We start from the raw sequence: 17,440 nt of genomic DNA on the forward strand, positions 1-17,440 counted from the left end.
GTCTGAAAGCCCAAGGACCAAAAATACTAATGTCCGGGGGCAAAAGATGGATGTCTCAGCTCAAACAGAAAGCAAATTAGCTTTTCTTTCACCTTTTTATGCATTCAGGCCCTCAGTGGATTAGATGATGCCCACTGGTAAGAGAGATGAACACAAATCATTCGTCTATAATGATAACCCATTTGGGGGGAGTTTTTTGTTTTATGAAGAAGACTACATTTTAAAATTTTATTTGTAATATTGGTCATAAGAGAACAGAATCTTTGTCAGATTAATGGAAAGTCTGCTTTCCAAGTTGGCATCTGTGCCTCCCCATGCATCCTGCCCAGGACGCCCCCTGCGGTCAGTCGCATGCCCAGTCTCCAGAGGGGAGGCCCATGCCCCAGGTGTATTTAGGGGAGGCAAAGAAAGAAGTTATCTTTCTGATGGCCATTGACATTCAATTCTGGCTTGAAGATGCTGCAGGTTAAATGGCAATAGAGGAAAGAAAGGCTCATGTTTTACCGTTAGCTGAGTTCCATTTAGAACGAGAAAGGAAGAAGAAAGAAACAATTTCCTATTTTAAGTAAATGGATAGGGTGATGATGAGTCAATTAAATTAGCTAAGAAACAGTGCTAGGAAGGTGAGAAAAATAATCTGCTATTTTAAGAGAATGGGTGGGGTGACAATGATTTAATTCCGTTAGCCAAGAAACCAGTCCGTGCTTATTGTACCTTCCAGGGGGACAGGCCGGAAGACTTGAATCTAGGGCAAATCTGGAAGCTTGGTGGCAAGCAGAGTAGGAAACAAAAACTCAGTGAGTGGCAGGACGGAGGCAGAAAATGCTACTGTCCCTGTACCTGTCTTTCTGGGGGAATCACTGGACGTGGTATTGAGAAGGCAAGGGTGGCTCGTCCATGCCAGTGCATACGCAGGGCACACGTCACTCTGTGAAAGAAGCTGCCGAGGCAGAACAACTGGTTGAGAAGTGGACAGTGTGTCACCTGGGGCCAAACAGGGTTTTGGGGTACTCATCTGCAACAGGCACGCACTAGAGACTAAAGGCAAGTGCAGGGGTGTGTGCGAGTCGGCACCTCCACTCATTTTGTTTGCTTTAAAGTTCATGTATCAGTATCTCTGGTTTCTTTGATTCAGTGTCATTATCAAATCATGCAAATAATTGCTAACATAAAGATCTTACAATGTGCCAGGTGCTGTTTTGAAGTAGTTAAAATATCAATTGCAAGTCCGGACAGTTATTCTTCCTTTAGAGATGAGGAAACTGACGCACAGAGAGGTTAGATAACCTGACCCCGCACACAAAGCTGGTAGGTAAACCTGGGCGGCCACCCAGGCGGTCTACAGGCAAAAGCCTGTGTCCTCACCTTCTCTGGAATCCTCTGTCTCAGGACTCAGGGACTTTTGGACTGCTAAGAACTGAACTCCTTACTGATTTTATGTGTGTGCGTTTGTGAAAAGTCTGTTTTATTTTTGCACTATAAGATTCTATCCCAATACTGAAATCTAAGTGGGAATTTCTTGTATACACAGAGCTATTAAGTAGAAAAACTTAGTTACTCTTTCTTAGGAATTGAAACCAGGAGAGCTCATCATGTGAGCATTATGTAATGATGAGTCAGAGCTGTTGGAAAGGTTTGGGGAGCAATGTACTATTAATATTACTAATTGTCTTATCACTGAAAGCATAACTTTACACAATGTTTATTGTAAATATTCTTCAGGTAGAGTTTAGTTATTTGATTTCTGACTTTATATATACATTAAAATCAATGGTAACTTGCCATGTTCTTTTCAATGCTAATAATTAATAAAATATTAAATTTACACAATTCATCTATGGAAAACAACTGATGGGAAGTAAGGAAAAAAGGGCTGAAAAGAGGGAAAATGAGAAAGAAGAATTTATTTTTGCAAGTAACTAGAAACATTTTCCTCTCTACTTTAGAAATTGTAGAAGTCAGCGGTTATTGTGTTAGGCATGAAGCTTCTCTATCCTGTAATAGAAATAGTCCGTGAAAGCTTCATCCTCTGGAAAGGGAGAGTGGCTGTCCAAGGGTTGCTCGTAGTTGTCTGTGGGTTTTCCCCACTGACGGGGGTGCTCACACAAGAGGCTGTTCGCTGTGAGGCCCGTTCCTCCCTTCTTTTGCGTTTGGCGTGTGTAGTGCTGTGCTGTCCACAGTGGAGGGGCTAAATCCATGTCACTTTAGCTGGGTGTGATGGTCAGTTTGTCTGTGTCAACGTGACTGGGCTAAAGGATGCCCAGATAACTGGTTAAACATTATTTTGGGGTGTGGCTGTGAGGGCGTCGACAGCAGAGATTAGCGTTTGAATCAGTAGACAGTGAAGTTGCTCCCATTGTTCCTGCTCTCTAGCCTGTGGTGTCAATTTTTCACCATCCGTCAGCCGACAAGCATACTATTATTTCTACTGTCTTTGATAAAATGAACAAAAAACACCTTTTGACCTGCTTTCTGCTCTCATCTGCTGCACGATTTCTGTACAAACTCCTTAATAGCCATCTGTAAATTCTGTCTCCACTCTTCCCCTCCCCACTCTCTCCTGACCCTACTCCAGTAAGGCCTTTGCCCACACCACTGCACCGAAAGTGTGCTTGTCGAGGCCATCAGCTGGCTTCATGCTGGTCATTCCAGTGGTCAGTCCTCAGACCTCATCTTACCTGACCGGCACCATTTTATGACGTCAATCAGTCGCTCCTCCTCGATGCACTTTCTTCACCTGGCTTCTAGCACACCGAACTCTCGGTTTTCCTCCTCCCTCCCAGTCTCTGGCTGACTTGGTCTCCTCCCTCCAGCCTCTTGGTGTTGGAGTGCCCCAGGCTCAGTCCTGGGCCCTCCCTCCTTTTCTCCCTGCTTTGCCTGCCTTGATGATCTCATCTGTTCTCTGGGCCATAAATGTACCTTCCAGTCTGAAAACTCCCGAAGTTATCTCTCCAGCTCAGATATCTCTTTTGAATTCCTGACACGTATCCAACAGCAAGTTCAACACCCCCCCTTGACTATCGAACAGGAATCTCAAAATCCACAGATCTAAACCAGGGGTGTCAAACTCATTTTCACTGGGGGCACGTCAGCCTCACGATCACCTTCAAAGGGCCAAATGTAATTTTAGGACTGTGTAAATGTAACTACTCCTTAACTAAGGGCAAGGAGCTCGGCGCTGTCGCTGGGTAGAGCTGGGTAGAAAGAAGGTGCCGGGCCGGATAAAACAAGGTTGGGGGCTGGGTTCGGCCCGCAGGCCTTGTGTTCGTTGCCTGTGGTCTAAACAGACCTTCAGCTCTGCTCTTCCACCTGCACTTGAAAGTCCCTGACAACTCCATCCTTCCATCTGCTCCGTCACTGCCTTTGTGTGAGCTCTGACTCCTCTCTCTCACATCCGGTTTATCGGGAAACCTTTTTGGCGCTCCCTTCCAATATCACCAGAATCTAGTTACTCCCCGCTTCCTCTGTTACTACCCTGGTCTGCGCTACCACCCTCTCGCACCCGGACTAACCCAGTAACCTCCCTCACTCTCCTTCTTCCTCTAACCTAAACCCCATAGTTAGTAGCCAGAGTGAACTATAAGAATGTAAGACAGATCGTGTCATTTGTCTATTCAGAATCCTCCAATAACTTCCCATTTTACTCAGAGTAAAAGCCAAAACTCTTACGGTAGGCTCAGGGTCCTACTTAACGTGGCACCCCATTTTGTCTCTGGTCTCAGCCTCCACTCTCCCCTTCACTCACTGGCCCCCTTGCTGTTTCTCTATTACCCCAGACCCACTGTGGGGTAAGGGCTTTGATCTGGCTGCACCCTCTGCCTGCAATGTCCTTCTCCTTAGCCGGCTTCCTCTCCTTCATGTCTCCCCTCAGTGAGGGGACCTTCTCAATGAGTCTTGTCCTAGCCCCCTGTTTACTTCTACAGCTGTACCCACGCACACACACACACACGTGCATGCACACATGGCTGGCACTTCTGATTATTCTTAACCCGTTCTACAATTCCCTTTTCTCTGTAGTCATCACCCGCTAATACATATATTTTTAAATTTATTCTATGTTATTTATTATCTGTCTCTCCACTAAAATGTAAACTCTGGAGGCCAAAGATTTTTGTTTTGTTCACAGATGCGTGTGTATGCACATATGTATGTATGTGTGAGTGTGTTGCTTCCCTGGGAAAAAGCCAAACGTGAGTTTAAATCCTGCAGTGGAGGGGCTGTCCCCTGTGTCCCAGTGTGAACGAGGCCCACACACACCACTGGATCTGTTGATATTCTTGATTAAGCCGCAAATTGAGTCATCTTTTTTTTTTAATTTTTAAAAGATTTTACTTATTTATTTTTAGGGAGAAGGGCAGGGAGGGAGAAATAGAGGAAGAGAGGCATCGATGTGAGAGAGAAACGTAGATCAGTTGCCTCTTGTACACACCCCACCGGGAATCAAACCAGCCCCCACCAGGGATCGAACCCGCAACACAGGCCTGTGTCCCAATCCGGAATTGAACCGACAACCTTTGGTTGTGGGACGACACCCAACCCACTGAGCCACACCAGTCAGGGCAAATTCAGGCATCTTTTGGGACAAGTATTTGAAAAAATGTTTATGATAGGAATTCAAACTGAGTCGGAAGCTGGGTAAAAGAAAAGTGGATGACACAGCTGCTCAGAGGAAGTTTGTCACAGTCTCTGGGAAAGAAGCCCGACACGGTCAACCAAACTCAGCCTGGAGGCTCTGGACTTCGAGGATTTGTGTCCATACACTGCCTCCCGCTCTTCAACCTCCCCACAGGTTCTGACTCCAGCCCGGACATGTCTGGAAGGGAAGTGTGTGCATAATACTGAAAAACTCCTTACACTATGTAACACCTCAGGCCCCAGGCAGCCCCGAAATGGGCTTCCACAAGAGTACAGAACATGAGGAAGAGGAAATGATTTCTTTACCCACTTTAGAAAAGAAAGGTGAGCACTAGCATCCTGGGGCAGACTGGTGGTGACAATGACATGGGCTGCCTGGACGCAGGGGATAGAGTGACCACAGCAGGGACAGGAGCCAGGTGGCCTAGAGCCAGACAGAGCCCAGATCCAAGGGACAGCAGTGCGACACACGGCAGACTCGCATGGTTTGTGAGACTGTGACAACCTCTGAAAACCCCAGAGATACGGCTGTAAGACAGAATCTCAGAAGAGGCCCAAGGTTTTAGTCACATGAGTGAGAGTTTTTGAAGGAATGGAACTTGGTTCTAAATATTAAGGTGACTTTTTTTTTTGTAACTTACAAGCCAGGGGATTCTAGGGACATTCAGAATCACTAATTTATGACTGCCCTAAAAGAAATTATATCTCATGCAGAAACAAAGTTTCTGAAAGATTTCCAAGAAACAAACCAAAAGTTCTTTTTTTTTTATATTTTATTGATTATGCTATTACAGTTGTCCCATTTCCCCCCTTCTCTCCCCTCCACCCTGTACCCCCCTCCCACCCACATTTCCCCCTTTAGTTCATGTCCATGTGTCATACTTATGAGTTCTTTAGTTTCTACATTTCCCATACTATTCTTGCCCTCCCCCTATCTATTTTCAACCTACATTCTATGCTACTTATTCTCTATACCTTTTCCCCCTCTCTCCTCCTCCCACCCCCCTGCTGCTAACCCTCCATGTGCCCTCCATTTCTGTGGTTCTGTTCCTGTTCTAATTGTTTACTTAGTTTCTTTTGGTTTTGCTTTAGGTGTGGTTGTTAATATTTGTGAGTTTGCTGTCCTTTTACTATACATGTCTTTTCTTTATCTTCTTTTCTTAGATAAGTCCCTTTAGCATTTCATAAAATAAGGGCTTGGTGATGATGAACTCCTTTAACTTGACCTTATCTGAGAAGCACTTTATCTGCCCTTCCATTCTAAATGAAAGCTTTGCTGGATAGAGCAATCTGGGTTGTAGGTCCTTGTCTTTCATGACTTGGAGTATTTCTTTCCAGCCCCTTCTTGCCTGTAAGGTCTCTTTGGAGAAATCAGCTGACAGTCTGATGGGAACTCCTTTGTAGGTTACTGTCCCCTTACCTCTTGCTGCTTCTAGGATTCTCTCCTTCGTTTTTACTTTGGCTAATGTAATTATGATGTGCCTTGGTGTGTTTCTTCTTGGGTCCAACTTCTTTGGGGCTCTCTGAGCTTCTTGGATTTCTTGGAAGACTGTTCCCTTTGCCAGATTGGGGAAGTTCTCCTTTATTATTTGTTCAAATACGTGCTCAATCTGTTGCTTTTCCCCTTCCGATTCTGGTACCCCTATAATTCGGATATTGGAATGTTTAAAGGTGTCTTGGATGCTCTTAATCTTTTCCTCAATTTTTTGAATTCTTATTTCATCATGCTTTCCTGCTTGGTTGATTCTATCTTCCTTCTGGTCCACTGTATTGTTTTGAGACTCATATTCCTTCCTTTCCCTATTGGCTCTCCTCCGCGTGTCTTCCTGCATCTGTTTTATGGTAATCTGCATTCTTTCATCTAAATTTCGTCCAAAATCAACCAGTTCCGTGAGCTTTCTGATCACTAGTGTTTTGAACTGCGCATCTGATAGATTGGCTAGTTCTTGGTCGCTCAAAAGGATGAGTCCTGGGGGACTGATCTGCTCTGTTGAAAACATAGTTTTTTGTTTTTTTTCCCCCTGTCTCTCCTTTTTTTTTTTTTCCGGTCTGGTTGCTCTTGTTATGGTGGGGGGCAGAGCCTTAGGTGCTCACCGGGGCTGGGCACTCCAGTCGCTAGATTGTGACGTTATATATGGGGGCGGGGCGGGAGAAAACAATGGCGGTAGTTCCGTTCCCCTGGACTCAGACCCTTGTCTGGGCTTCCGGGCCGCGAGTTCTGCCCTGGTCCACAATCGCTGCCCCTCTGGGTCTGCCAGCCGCAGCTTGCGTACTCAGGGATCACCGCTACCTTCTTGTGCGCCGGATGGCTTTTGCGCCAATTTCGCGCCAAACCTTCCCCCGACCTCCGCGCGCCGCCGACCCGAGCCAGCCCCGCGCCCACCAGCTCGTCTTCTCCTACCAGTCTGGATGAACGCGTCTACTTCAACTTCTTGGCTGCCCGACTTCCATTCAGATAAATCCTCTGCCGGATCTGGGTGTTATTCTGATAGTAAATTATTGTTGTAAATTATTGGTTTTCTAATCTTGGTTGTGCGAGGAGGCACGGTGTGTCCACCTATTCCTCCATCTTGCCGGAAGTGTCCAAAAGTTAATTCTTTAACTGATTGAGTTACAAGGCAAATTGATTTTACAATTTCACTGGGTTTTTGTTGTTGTTGTTGTTCAACTTAGGGTATTGACTGCAAAGAAGAGCAATTTTGAAAACTGGTATGTGGGCCCTGGCCAGTAGCTCAGTTGATTAGAGCGTTGTCCCGATACGTCAAGGTTGCAAGTTCTATCCCTGGTCAGGGCACATACAAGAATCAACCAATGAAGTGGAAGAACAAATTGATGTTTCTATCTCTCTCTCTTTTCCTCCCCCTCTCTCTATAAAATGAGTCAGTATGTGGACTCTATGGGCAGACTTAAATGAAGTTCAGTCCTCAACCTAAATTCTACCCAGCCTTCTTTGCCAGCAGAAGCAGCCCTTCCTCCTGTCTGAAAAGGTCAGCACCCTCTCACCTAATGAACCTGAGAGGAGACGGAGCCTGCACAGGGCCTTGGTGCAGGGCCACCTCTCGTTGTCTCTTGACCTGTAACCAGGCTTGCATGCTGGCAGGCCTCAGGAGGTCAGTTATAAAATGACTCATGAGAAGGAACCAAGTGCACTAAAAATATGGCAAATTTTTGCCGATTTCGGTTGATAAAAACATGTTGGGTGTTTGGGATTTTAAGAGTGTTGGAGCAGGGTGGGAAGAGCATAAAGTAAGATCGGGCCAAATGTATGAATATGGGGGCACGGAGCAGCAGTTCTGGACCCCATAGGTTAGGTCAAGGAATGGAGAGTGGCTTTACCAGTTCACTTGGATGTTCACTAAAACCTGGAACCGAAAGAGGGTAAGTTCCCGAGGTGGCAGGGACTGAGGGGCAGTACTTCATTGCCAAACACAAGGTAGGCATGGTTAACCAACCACAGAGCCAAAGTAGTTCTCAGAACAAGTTGATTCAAGGAGATCTGTGGTTTGGGCTAATTGCGCATGGTGTCCCTAGGTCAGAATAGAGGGCCAGTCTGCTGAAGTCTGGAAACTCTAGTTCAGATGAGCAGAAATCTAACTTGAATTGCACAACAGAGAGTCTTGGCCCCTGAAACCATTCCTATATGGGGCCAATTCACAACCCAGAGCCTCTAGCATTAAGGGAGACCAGGTTCCCCAGAAGGATACACAGTCAAAAATATATTCCGTAAGTATGCTTCATAACCATCCCCAAAGGGACCTGCGATCATTTACCAGGGTGATGTGCATTGGGGAAGTGGAATAACCTAACTTTGTGGGGATTGTAGGACTCTGAAACTCATTCCTAGAGACCAAAGCATGGTCATGGTCCACCAGTGAAAGGAGGAGCTTCTGAAGGTCCTGAATTCATACCCTACGGTTATTTCTCCAGTTCTGGTACACACAGTTGGAATAGACATACTCAGCATCTGGCAGTAGCCCTACATTGGTTTCCTGACTTTTGGAATAAAGGTTATTCTAGTAAAAAAGGCCAAAGGGAAGTCACCACCAACTTGCCTCTACTTAGCATACAAATACTCTTCCTCCTGGTTTGCTTCTCTGGTCAAACCCTGATTGATACAGTTACTCAGAGCATTTTGGATTGTGTTACCCCCAGGTAACTGTATGATTTGGGCATCATACAGTTGGAGAGAAGTATGAAATGAAGAAGCCTGATGACTTGGACAGTACAACAGCTGACCAATCAAGAGAGGGCACCATCACCATCAGTAGTATTCATGGTATTTTGAAGACGGTCCCTTGAGAAGATGTGGTCTTATAAGAAGTAGGACTTTATAGTTATGAAATCCAACTCCTCTATTTGGTAGCTCACGACCCCACATCAGGTTAAATATGTTTGTTTTGTAAAACTGAAGTCGAACATTCATTTTTTAGAATTTCATTTTATTTGGGGCTATTCTATTTCAGTTTCCATTGGTAACTTTCCTTACCAAGTATAAAAGTGAAAAGTTCTGTTTATTTGGGTAACTGAAATATAGTGGCTTTCAAATGTGTTATAGTTTACCAGTTTCTAGAATTCTAGACTTAAAGGTGGTACAAAGAAGGTTAAAGAAGGAAATTTTAGGATTAACAATGGCAGCCACTATTTTACTGATGTTATAGTAGATGATTGGATGAGTGGGCTATTTGTTAGAGGTGTGTAACCAGCTTCATGGTTAATAAGCACATTAGTCATGTCTTTCGTTGTCTGTCCAACCTACAGCACCACATAAAGGATCTGCCCCATAGCCTATAAACATAGAGCAGCCTTGGTTCCTGGTGGCTTTCTAGTTTCCCTGGAATTTTTTGGCTTCAGTCTTTGGCTTCTGTGAGACTTATGTTCTTTATCTGAGTTCTGTCTCCCCTTCCCCCACCCTCTGACCCTGTGCGCATGAGCTGAGGAAACAAGTTCATTTTATAGTGTTGAGAAGAAGGTGGTATATATACTATCAAATTATTGTGATTGGTCTCAAAAATATTTTTCTTTCATATAATATTTACTAAGATTAATAGCCAATACAATGTCCCCATGTATTCTGTAATTTAATTTACTGTATAGTTGGGTTTTAGTAATGTAAGAAAACTTTGAGCTCTGACCGAAAGTAGTTCTTTTTCTTCAAGGAAAGAGAGAAAACCATAAGAGACATCTATACACACAGCACCCATATCTAACAGATAATCATTTTACCATTATTTCCTTTGACGATTCCTTTTTTTCTTTCAAGAAATGAAACCTTTCACATAGCATTTGTAAGCATACAGTTGATTTTGTTTAATGATATAGTCCCCAGAAGTGTTGCCAAATATCCAGTTTGTCCTAATGACAGTTATGTTGCCTTATTTTTTAATTCCTTAAAATCCACTTCAGTTTGCTCATTGCCCAGACCGTGTTCCCGGGAAGCAGCCAGGGTTGGCATCTCGTCCTAGTCTTGCCTTCCCCGGAAAATCCGCTAACATCTCGCCACTAATAATGAGACTTGTTGCAGAGTCTGGTGGATGGATCCCCGTATCAGTTGTTCTCCAGTTCAAAACACAGGCACAGCTTTAGGTCCATCTGAGCGAAGTTAACACAGGAAACTAATTACCAAATCTTTGAAAAGACCACAGAGCAAAAGATGGAAGTAGTTACTCCCACGACTAGGAAATCCTGTGCTGGACTATTTCATGTACAAAAAATACACTTCTTTTGTGTTAGGTAAATGAAATTGTGGAGTTTAACTGAAGCAGCAACTAGCATTTTCCTATATCCAATCACCTTCAGGCTCATTAAATACATTGTTATCAGTTACATATTTATTTTTCAAAATTCTCCATACCTTCATTAAGCGCATTTGGAATTCTGTTGTTTATCAGACAGGTAAGGACTTCATTTTGCCATACTTTTGAGCTGTATTTCTTTTATTATGACTCAAGTCCAAAGTCTTTTTATATATCCATATATTAAGAACCATTGGTATTTCCCTTTGTGAAATGTCAGTTCATAGCCTGTGGCCATTTTCCCATAGAATTGTTGGGGTTTTCTCTTTTGTTTATGATTACAAGATTTCCTCCCACCACCCCGCCAGGTTATCATGTGTCTTTTAACTTTTTAAATTTGGGGGGCCTTCAGGAATTTTTGGTTTTATATGTGATAAGTTTATCACTGTTTTCTTTGACAGTTTCTGGGTTTTTTGGTCACACTTAGAATCTAAGTCTTCCCCACTTCAAGATTTTTAATAAATATTCTTCCATATTTTCTGACAGTATTTTTATAGTTTACTTTTTTTACATTTAAGTCTCTCATCCACTAAGATTTTGTTTTGGTGTGGGGTTTTAGGCAGGTAGAAATTAAATTTATCCCCTCCCCTATAGCTGCCAGTTATTCTAACACACTAATTGCCTAAACCACAGATTTGTGCTACCTTTGTCACATAACACATTCCAACATGTTGAAACAAAATGCCTGCATTTTCTATTCTGTTCCACTGATTTTCTGTGTATTCAGATACCAATATCAAATCACTGTCTTTATAAACATGTTTGTTTGCCTTGTAGAGAAAGGTCACACTCATTACTCTTCTATTTCATCATTTTCTCAACTATCCTTACTTTTCCATATAAACTTTAAATCAACTTATCTAGTTCTCCCCAAAATAAAATCTGTTTTTGGTCTTTTTGTGGGGGTGGGGGGAAAGGGGATCACGTTATTTCAAACAACCAACTTAGTCATTTTTTTTGCTCTTTTAGTTATTTTCCGGTCCTGTGCTCACCATTGTTTCTTGCATCTCCCTGTGTTTTAGTTGCATTTTCTTTTTGTTTAGAAAGTTACATGAGGTTCTGTGAGAGGCAGACTCCCTTAATCCGCCTCTCTGAAACGTCTTTATTTTCTTTCACTTGTGAACAGTAGCTGCACTTGTTACAGAATTCTCTTCCGGCAGTTCGTCTTCTTCAGCACTTTGAAAGTATTATTTTTTGCTTTCTGGTTTCTGTGTTGCGACTGACATATCCATTGTCCATGAAATTGTACTTCCAAGTTGCCTTTCAGCCTTTTCTTTTTATCTGAGCTATTTTGTAGTATCCATTTTTTCTCAAAGTTGCCATGAGAGTTTTCTTTTAACTTCTTTATGTTGTAGCATCACTGTGATGTGTCTGAGTTTGGGTTTATTTTTATTTGTTCTTCAGTCTCTCTCCATTCTTCTCTGATTTGGGGATTTATTTCATTCATCATTTCTGGAAAATTCTCAGCCATTATGTTTTCATAGATAGCCTCTACTCTATTCTGTCTAAAACTCCTTTAGATGACATTGGGCTTTTCAGCCTGCCTTTCATGTCCCCTAACCTCTCCTGTGGTTTTCCCATCCTTTTACTCCTCCATGATCTAGTCTGAATCATCTTCTCTGCTCCACCCTCCACTGCACTGTTTTCTTCAGCTGTGTGTAATCTGGGCTTTAGTAAAAACAAGATCGTTGAATTTTTCAAATCAAATGATATTGTTCATTTCCAGAAGATACATATATTTTAAAATCAAAATTACCTGTTCTTTTTTGTAGTTATTATCCTGTAATTTTGGTTCTTGTTTTTTTTCTTAAAATTTTTTCTTTAAAATTTCTTTATTATTATGAATTCTTTTGAAATTAATTTTCTTGACTTTTTTAAATGACTTGCAATGTATCTTGAGTGGGTTTGTCATTTTCAATTGTGACCCCTGAGTGCAGAAGTCACGTGACCATTGCTGAAACAGCATCTCTATAGAGCAGTCTCGGGTTAGCTAGGGGCAGGCACCCTGGTGCTTTTCATTGGGGTCCAGCATCAGCTTTAATATTAATATCTCGGCTGGGAGTTCCCTCACCGTGGGGGCAGAATAAATTCAGATTCCACATGTGAGAGAGGCTTAGCTTTAGGTTTTGTTTCTCAGCGGGGCAGTTGGGGATCTCTATGCCAGCGTCCTGCTCAGGGCAAACTTCCTTGACTCCTCTGTGATTTGATGGAGTTTTTCCAGCCGGAGGAGAAATCCATTCACAGTCATTGCCTTTTTTGGGGAAGCATCAGCTCCATATCTCTACTTGAAAAGGCCCGAGGCTGTATGTTATGTTCTCCTATGCTTATTAACCCCAGTCTCCAGCTATTAGAGTCAACATTTGTATTCAGTAATCTGCCTTAGTATCAGCAGAGATCACAAAACAAGTGACCTAGATTCTTGTTTACCATTCCCACCTAGAATGACGTATCTTTTCATTTCTGGCGCCTGGGCGATTTTTCTGTCTTTCTTATAGGCTTAGTTACAGATTTTATATATTTCTATATGTTTGAAGCAACATTTTTCTGAATTTCAAAATCATGTTATGGATTTTTATTGTTCTTTCTTAGCTCAGAATCTAAACTACTTTTTTATTCTATTCTTTTATTCATAAACATAGCAGTATCAGATTTCTCTACCCCTAACATTCCTTTGTTTGTTTATTTTTGCCTGGTTACCTCTCAAGCTGTACATCTAATTTCTACTGGCCATTTATTTTAAGGCTTTGTAAAAGCTATCAGGAAAGTGCATTTATATGCTGAGGTGCAATCAAGCATAACTCAACCTTCTGTAGATCATTTTAACTCCAGCCAGATCTTACTCAGAACTTCAGTGCGACTCTTTAAGAGTAAACACCCCTGCCCTGACTGGTGTAGCTCAGTGGGTTGGTTGTCCTCCGTCCTCCTGAAGGTCGATGGTTCCATTTCCAGTCAGAGCACATGCCTGGGTTGCAGGCCAGTCTCTGGCTGGGGGCGTGGTGGAGGCAATCGATCATGTTTCTCTCACACATTGATGATTCTCTCCCTTTCTCCCTCCCTTCCCCTCCTCTCGTCTTCTCCTTCTCCCTCCCTCTCTTCCTCTCCCTCTATCTCTCTCTCAAAATAAATCAGTAAAATCTTTTATTTTTTAAGTAAACATCCCTGTAACATGAGATCATCCCAAAACAAAGGACCTACACTCTTTGTACCTGTGATCTGACATTATGCCTTCTGGCTTATAAAATTTTGAATAGCAATTCCCTGGTTTTAATAAAATCATGGTAAAATTATTATCTATTATGCTATCTGGTTTCCTTTAAACATCAAAGAGCTTATGGTAAATTTGTCCTAAAATTAGTTCTGGGAAAGTAGATGTCCACATCAGTGATTTTGTTTGCATTCTTATGTCAGAAATGAATAATATATGCCATAATGTAATTCATTTTTGCCTTTATTGCCAGAGAACATAAAATCTAAACCAATGTTTATTGACATTAAAAAAATTTCTGGTGCATGCTAGAAAATTTCTACCCCCTGAATTTCCTTCATTTATTTTATGTTTTTCTCAAGATTATGAAAGTATGGTCTAGTTTTGCATGGTGCTTTGTTTATAAGCTGTGATATTAATCATCCATTAAACACTCTTGTCATGTATTATCCTAAATAAGTTTGTTTTCCTTGTTTTATACTTCACCTCTCAATTTATATATTGTCCTATGTACTTCATTTTCTCTACTAGTATTACCACTGTTTCTTTAGATTTTGGCATACATGCTGCACACACTCCCAGGCTGCTCCCGTCACCTCCACTTTGCATGAAAGTCAACACTTTGCAGAGTGCTCTTACTCTGAATTCCTTTTTAAATACTTTTCTCTGATCTCAGAAAACAAGTTGTCTTTTCCCTTTACAGGGCCAGCCCCTTTGCGTGTGCCCCTGACTCACCCCCTTGTCCCCTCCCAGACCATCTTGCGTCATTTACGTCTTCTCCTTTATCAACAATCTCTTCATATCCACAAACACTGAAACCTCTCATAACACCTGCATGTTTTTCCTCAAATGTCATCTCAGTGGAATCTGCCTTGACCACCATCCCTTTAAAACTTCAACCCCTCTCTGCTTCCTCTTCCTGTTACTTGCTTTGTTCCCTTTAGCACTAATCTTTGATACATACACAAACACATATACAATCATTTTTTTTACTATCTCTCTACTGGACATACAATAGGTACTCAATAAAGATTTGTTGAGCAAATAAATAATGTTATTGCTTTACATTTTCCCAGTGTAATGAAAGCATGGTATCTTATTAGATATCAACTTTTAATTTGGCTTGATACTCTTCCATCTACACATCATGGAACTACTGTTTACTTTCTGGTGTGCATCTGTTTCATTTAAGTTATTTCAGCAGTGAAACCTGAAGGATGGTGATGACTGTGGGGAAATACTCAGAAAACAGAATTGAATTCTGTTTTTTTTTCCTTCCACCTAATTCTACCTTTTTCTAAGTGGTAATAGTTGTGGTAAATGAGCAAAACTGAGTCTCTTTACACTTCTTATGACAATTAGGGTAAGTTGTCTTCTGAAATTAATAGCTGAGAACTGTAAATTCATTATTTATATACTCTTTCTAGAAAAAGTCTATATATGTTTGCAAGAAGGTTATTGATTTTTTTTCTAAAGATTTATGGCTCATTTTTTGCTATTAGTTTTCTTCTCCTTTGAGTTTCACCCAAGTCCTCATGGAACAAATGGCTCCATCTGTGCAGAGAAATAGTGGATCCGGTCAGCAAGCAGAGCCTCTCTCACACAGACACAGTTTCCTGGCTGTGCGGCCTCTGTCATCACACAGGGTCCCATACTCAGAAGGACCCTGAACTTGGCTTAATGCTCTGCTATTGCTGTGTTGATATTCTTAATAATTTTTTAAAGATATTTTTATTTTTATTTTTTAAAGATATTTGATTTTATGTGATTGATTGATTGACTTGAGAGAGAGAGAAACACCAATCCATTGTTCCACCCATTTGTGCATTTGTTGGTTGACTCTTGCATGTGCCCTGACTGGGTATCGAACCGGTAACCCTGTCACATCGGGTATGATGCTCCAATCAACTGAGCCACCCGGCCAGCGCTTAATAATTTTTTTAACAAGCAGCTCCACATTTTCATTTTGCACAAATTATGTAGCCGATTCTGATCTCAGAACTAGGTCATTTCTAAAGCAAAGATTCTTGGTGAAATGGAGAGGTTTGGATGTCAATAAAAAGTTAAAGCTCCTCAGAAATTCAGTTTGTTTCAGGATTAGCCCAGGAGACTCCTAGCCTCAGTCCTTGAGAGAGGGAGCTTTGTTGTAGCAACAGTTGTTCCGAACCGTCTGAACGGGAGTTCCTGCAGCCAGGCTCCCATCTGCAGTGTGCACCTTTAAAGGGGCCACAGATCCAGCAACAACAATAGAAGCCGGAAGACAATGGAGTTATTCACTGGGCTGACCTACATGGCTTTCTCATTAGAATTCAGTAAACTCCTATTGTTTTGAGTGGAGATCTTGAAATTGAAAGCAAAAGAATGGAAAAAGTTATATACCATACAAACACTAACAAAAAAGAAAGCTGATGCAGCTTTAATAATATCAGGCTTTAGTGCTACTAGAGATGAACACTTTGTAATGATAAAAGGTCCCATTCCAATTCACCAGGGAAATATAAAATTTCAAATTTGTATGTATTTAACATGGTCCCATATTTAAAAAAAATTGACGTAACTACAGTAGAATTAGACAAAATCACAACCATATTGGTGATATGAAGTCACGTCTTTTAATATTGGTATAATAAACAGGCTTAAAAAAAACAGAAAAAGGTAAAGAAGATCTAAACAATATGATTAATGGGCATATGGAGAAAACTGTATTCACACCTCCAGAAAACACAGTAATTTCAAACACACAAAGGACATCTCCAAATAGTATTGGAAAAGGGGTGAGCGAAGTGTCTAAAGCCCCAGAGGGGTAAGGCCAACCCAGAAGTGTCTGCTAACCCAGAAGTGAGTGGGGTGGCCGCTGACTCCCATGATCCCAAGAGTGAGAGACGCTGCTGAAGAGTCTGCTTCCAGCCTTGAGAGCTTAGGCCACCGCAGCAAGATCTACTCACCCTCAACACCTGAAAAGATGCAGATCACCAAGGAGTGGTGGGTTCATTGGGAAAAGGAAACTCGGGCTTGTTTTCCTATCAGAAAAACAATCAATCAAAGTGAATGTGTGTATTCTTTGTGGCTGAAGCTAGGGACTCACAATTACGGGAGCTGTTCCTATAGTATACAGAGAAAATGTGGAAGAAAAGTCACGATATCGACTACCAGTGGCTCAGAATCACAGCCAGGCTGATAGTCTGGAATGCATTTCTCTGCTTCTGTGCAGCAAAACTACAGACAAGTAATTAGGCCAGACTGAAATAAGAAAATTATAGGAATAAGAAAAGACAAGGATTACAACAGTTCCCTACTCCTCTTCTGCTAAGGAAGAGACCCCAAGCCTTCTTGCTGGGTTTGCTGGATACCAGAGCTGGCAGTAGTTATTTCTGGGGCTTTTTGGATGTTTGTTTGTTTTCTGATTTACTTATTTTTGGTTTTTACTGTGCTTACTGTTCTTTTGTTAATCTCTGTGATTGATAGGGATGTTCCGGGTACAGGGCATGCTGATTACATTTATTCACTGTAACTCTTGTGGGTGATTTCTGTAACAATTAGTCAGGTTCATGGTCAGGAACCATCTGTTCTTGCCAAGACTGTACATTAAAACAATGTGTTATACCAAGAAGAAAAAAATACTTGGTTCTCTCATATAAGATTGAATAGATGGATTCTTGCACACTGCCCACTCCTTGTCTAACAGTCCCCAGACCGGTAGAAGTCCACAGTGTGGCAAACCTATGATGGATATTTGAGGCTTAAACAAGAAAGTAATTATTATTATTCTCATAGTTCAGTGGTTCCTACATTTCAATGCATATTTGAA

This window comes from Phyllostomus discolor, chromosome 13 (genome assembly GCF_004126475.2).
Source record: "Phyllostomus discolor isolate MPI-MPIP mPhyDis1 chromosome 13, mPhyDis1.pri.v3, whole genome shotgun sequence".
In the NCBI taxonomy this organism is placed as follows: Eukaryota; Metazoa; Chordata; class Mammalia; order Chiroptera; family Phyllostomidae; genus Phyllostomus; species Phyllostomus discolor.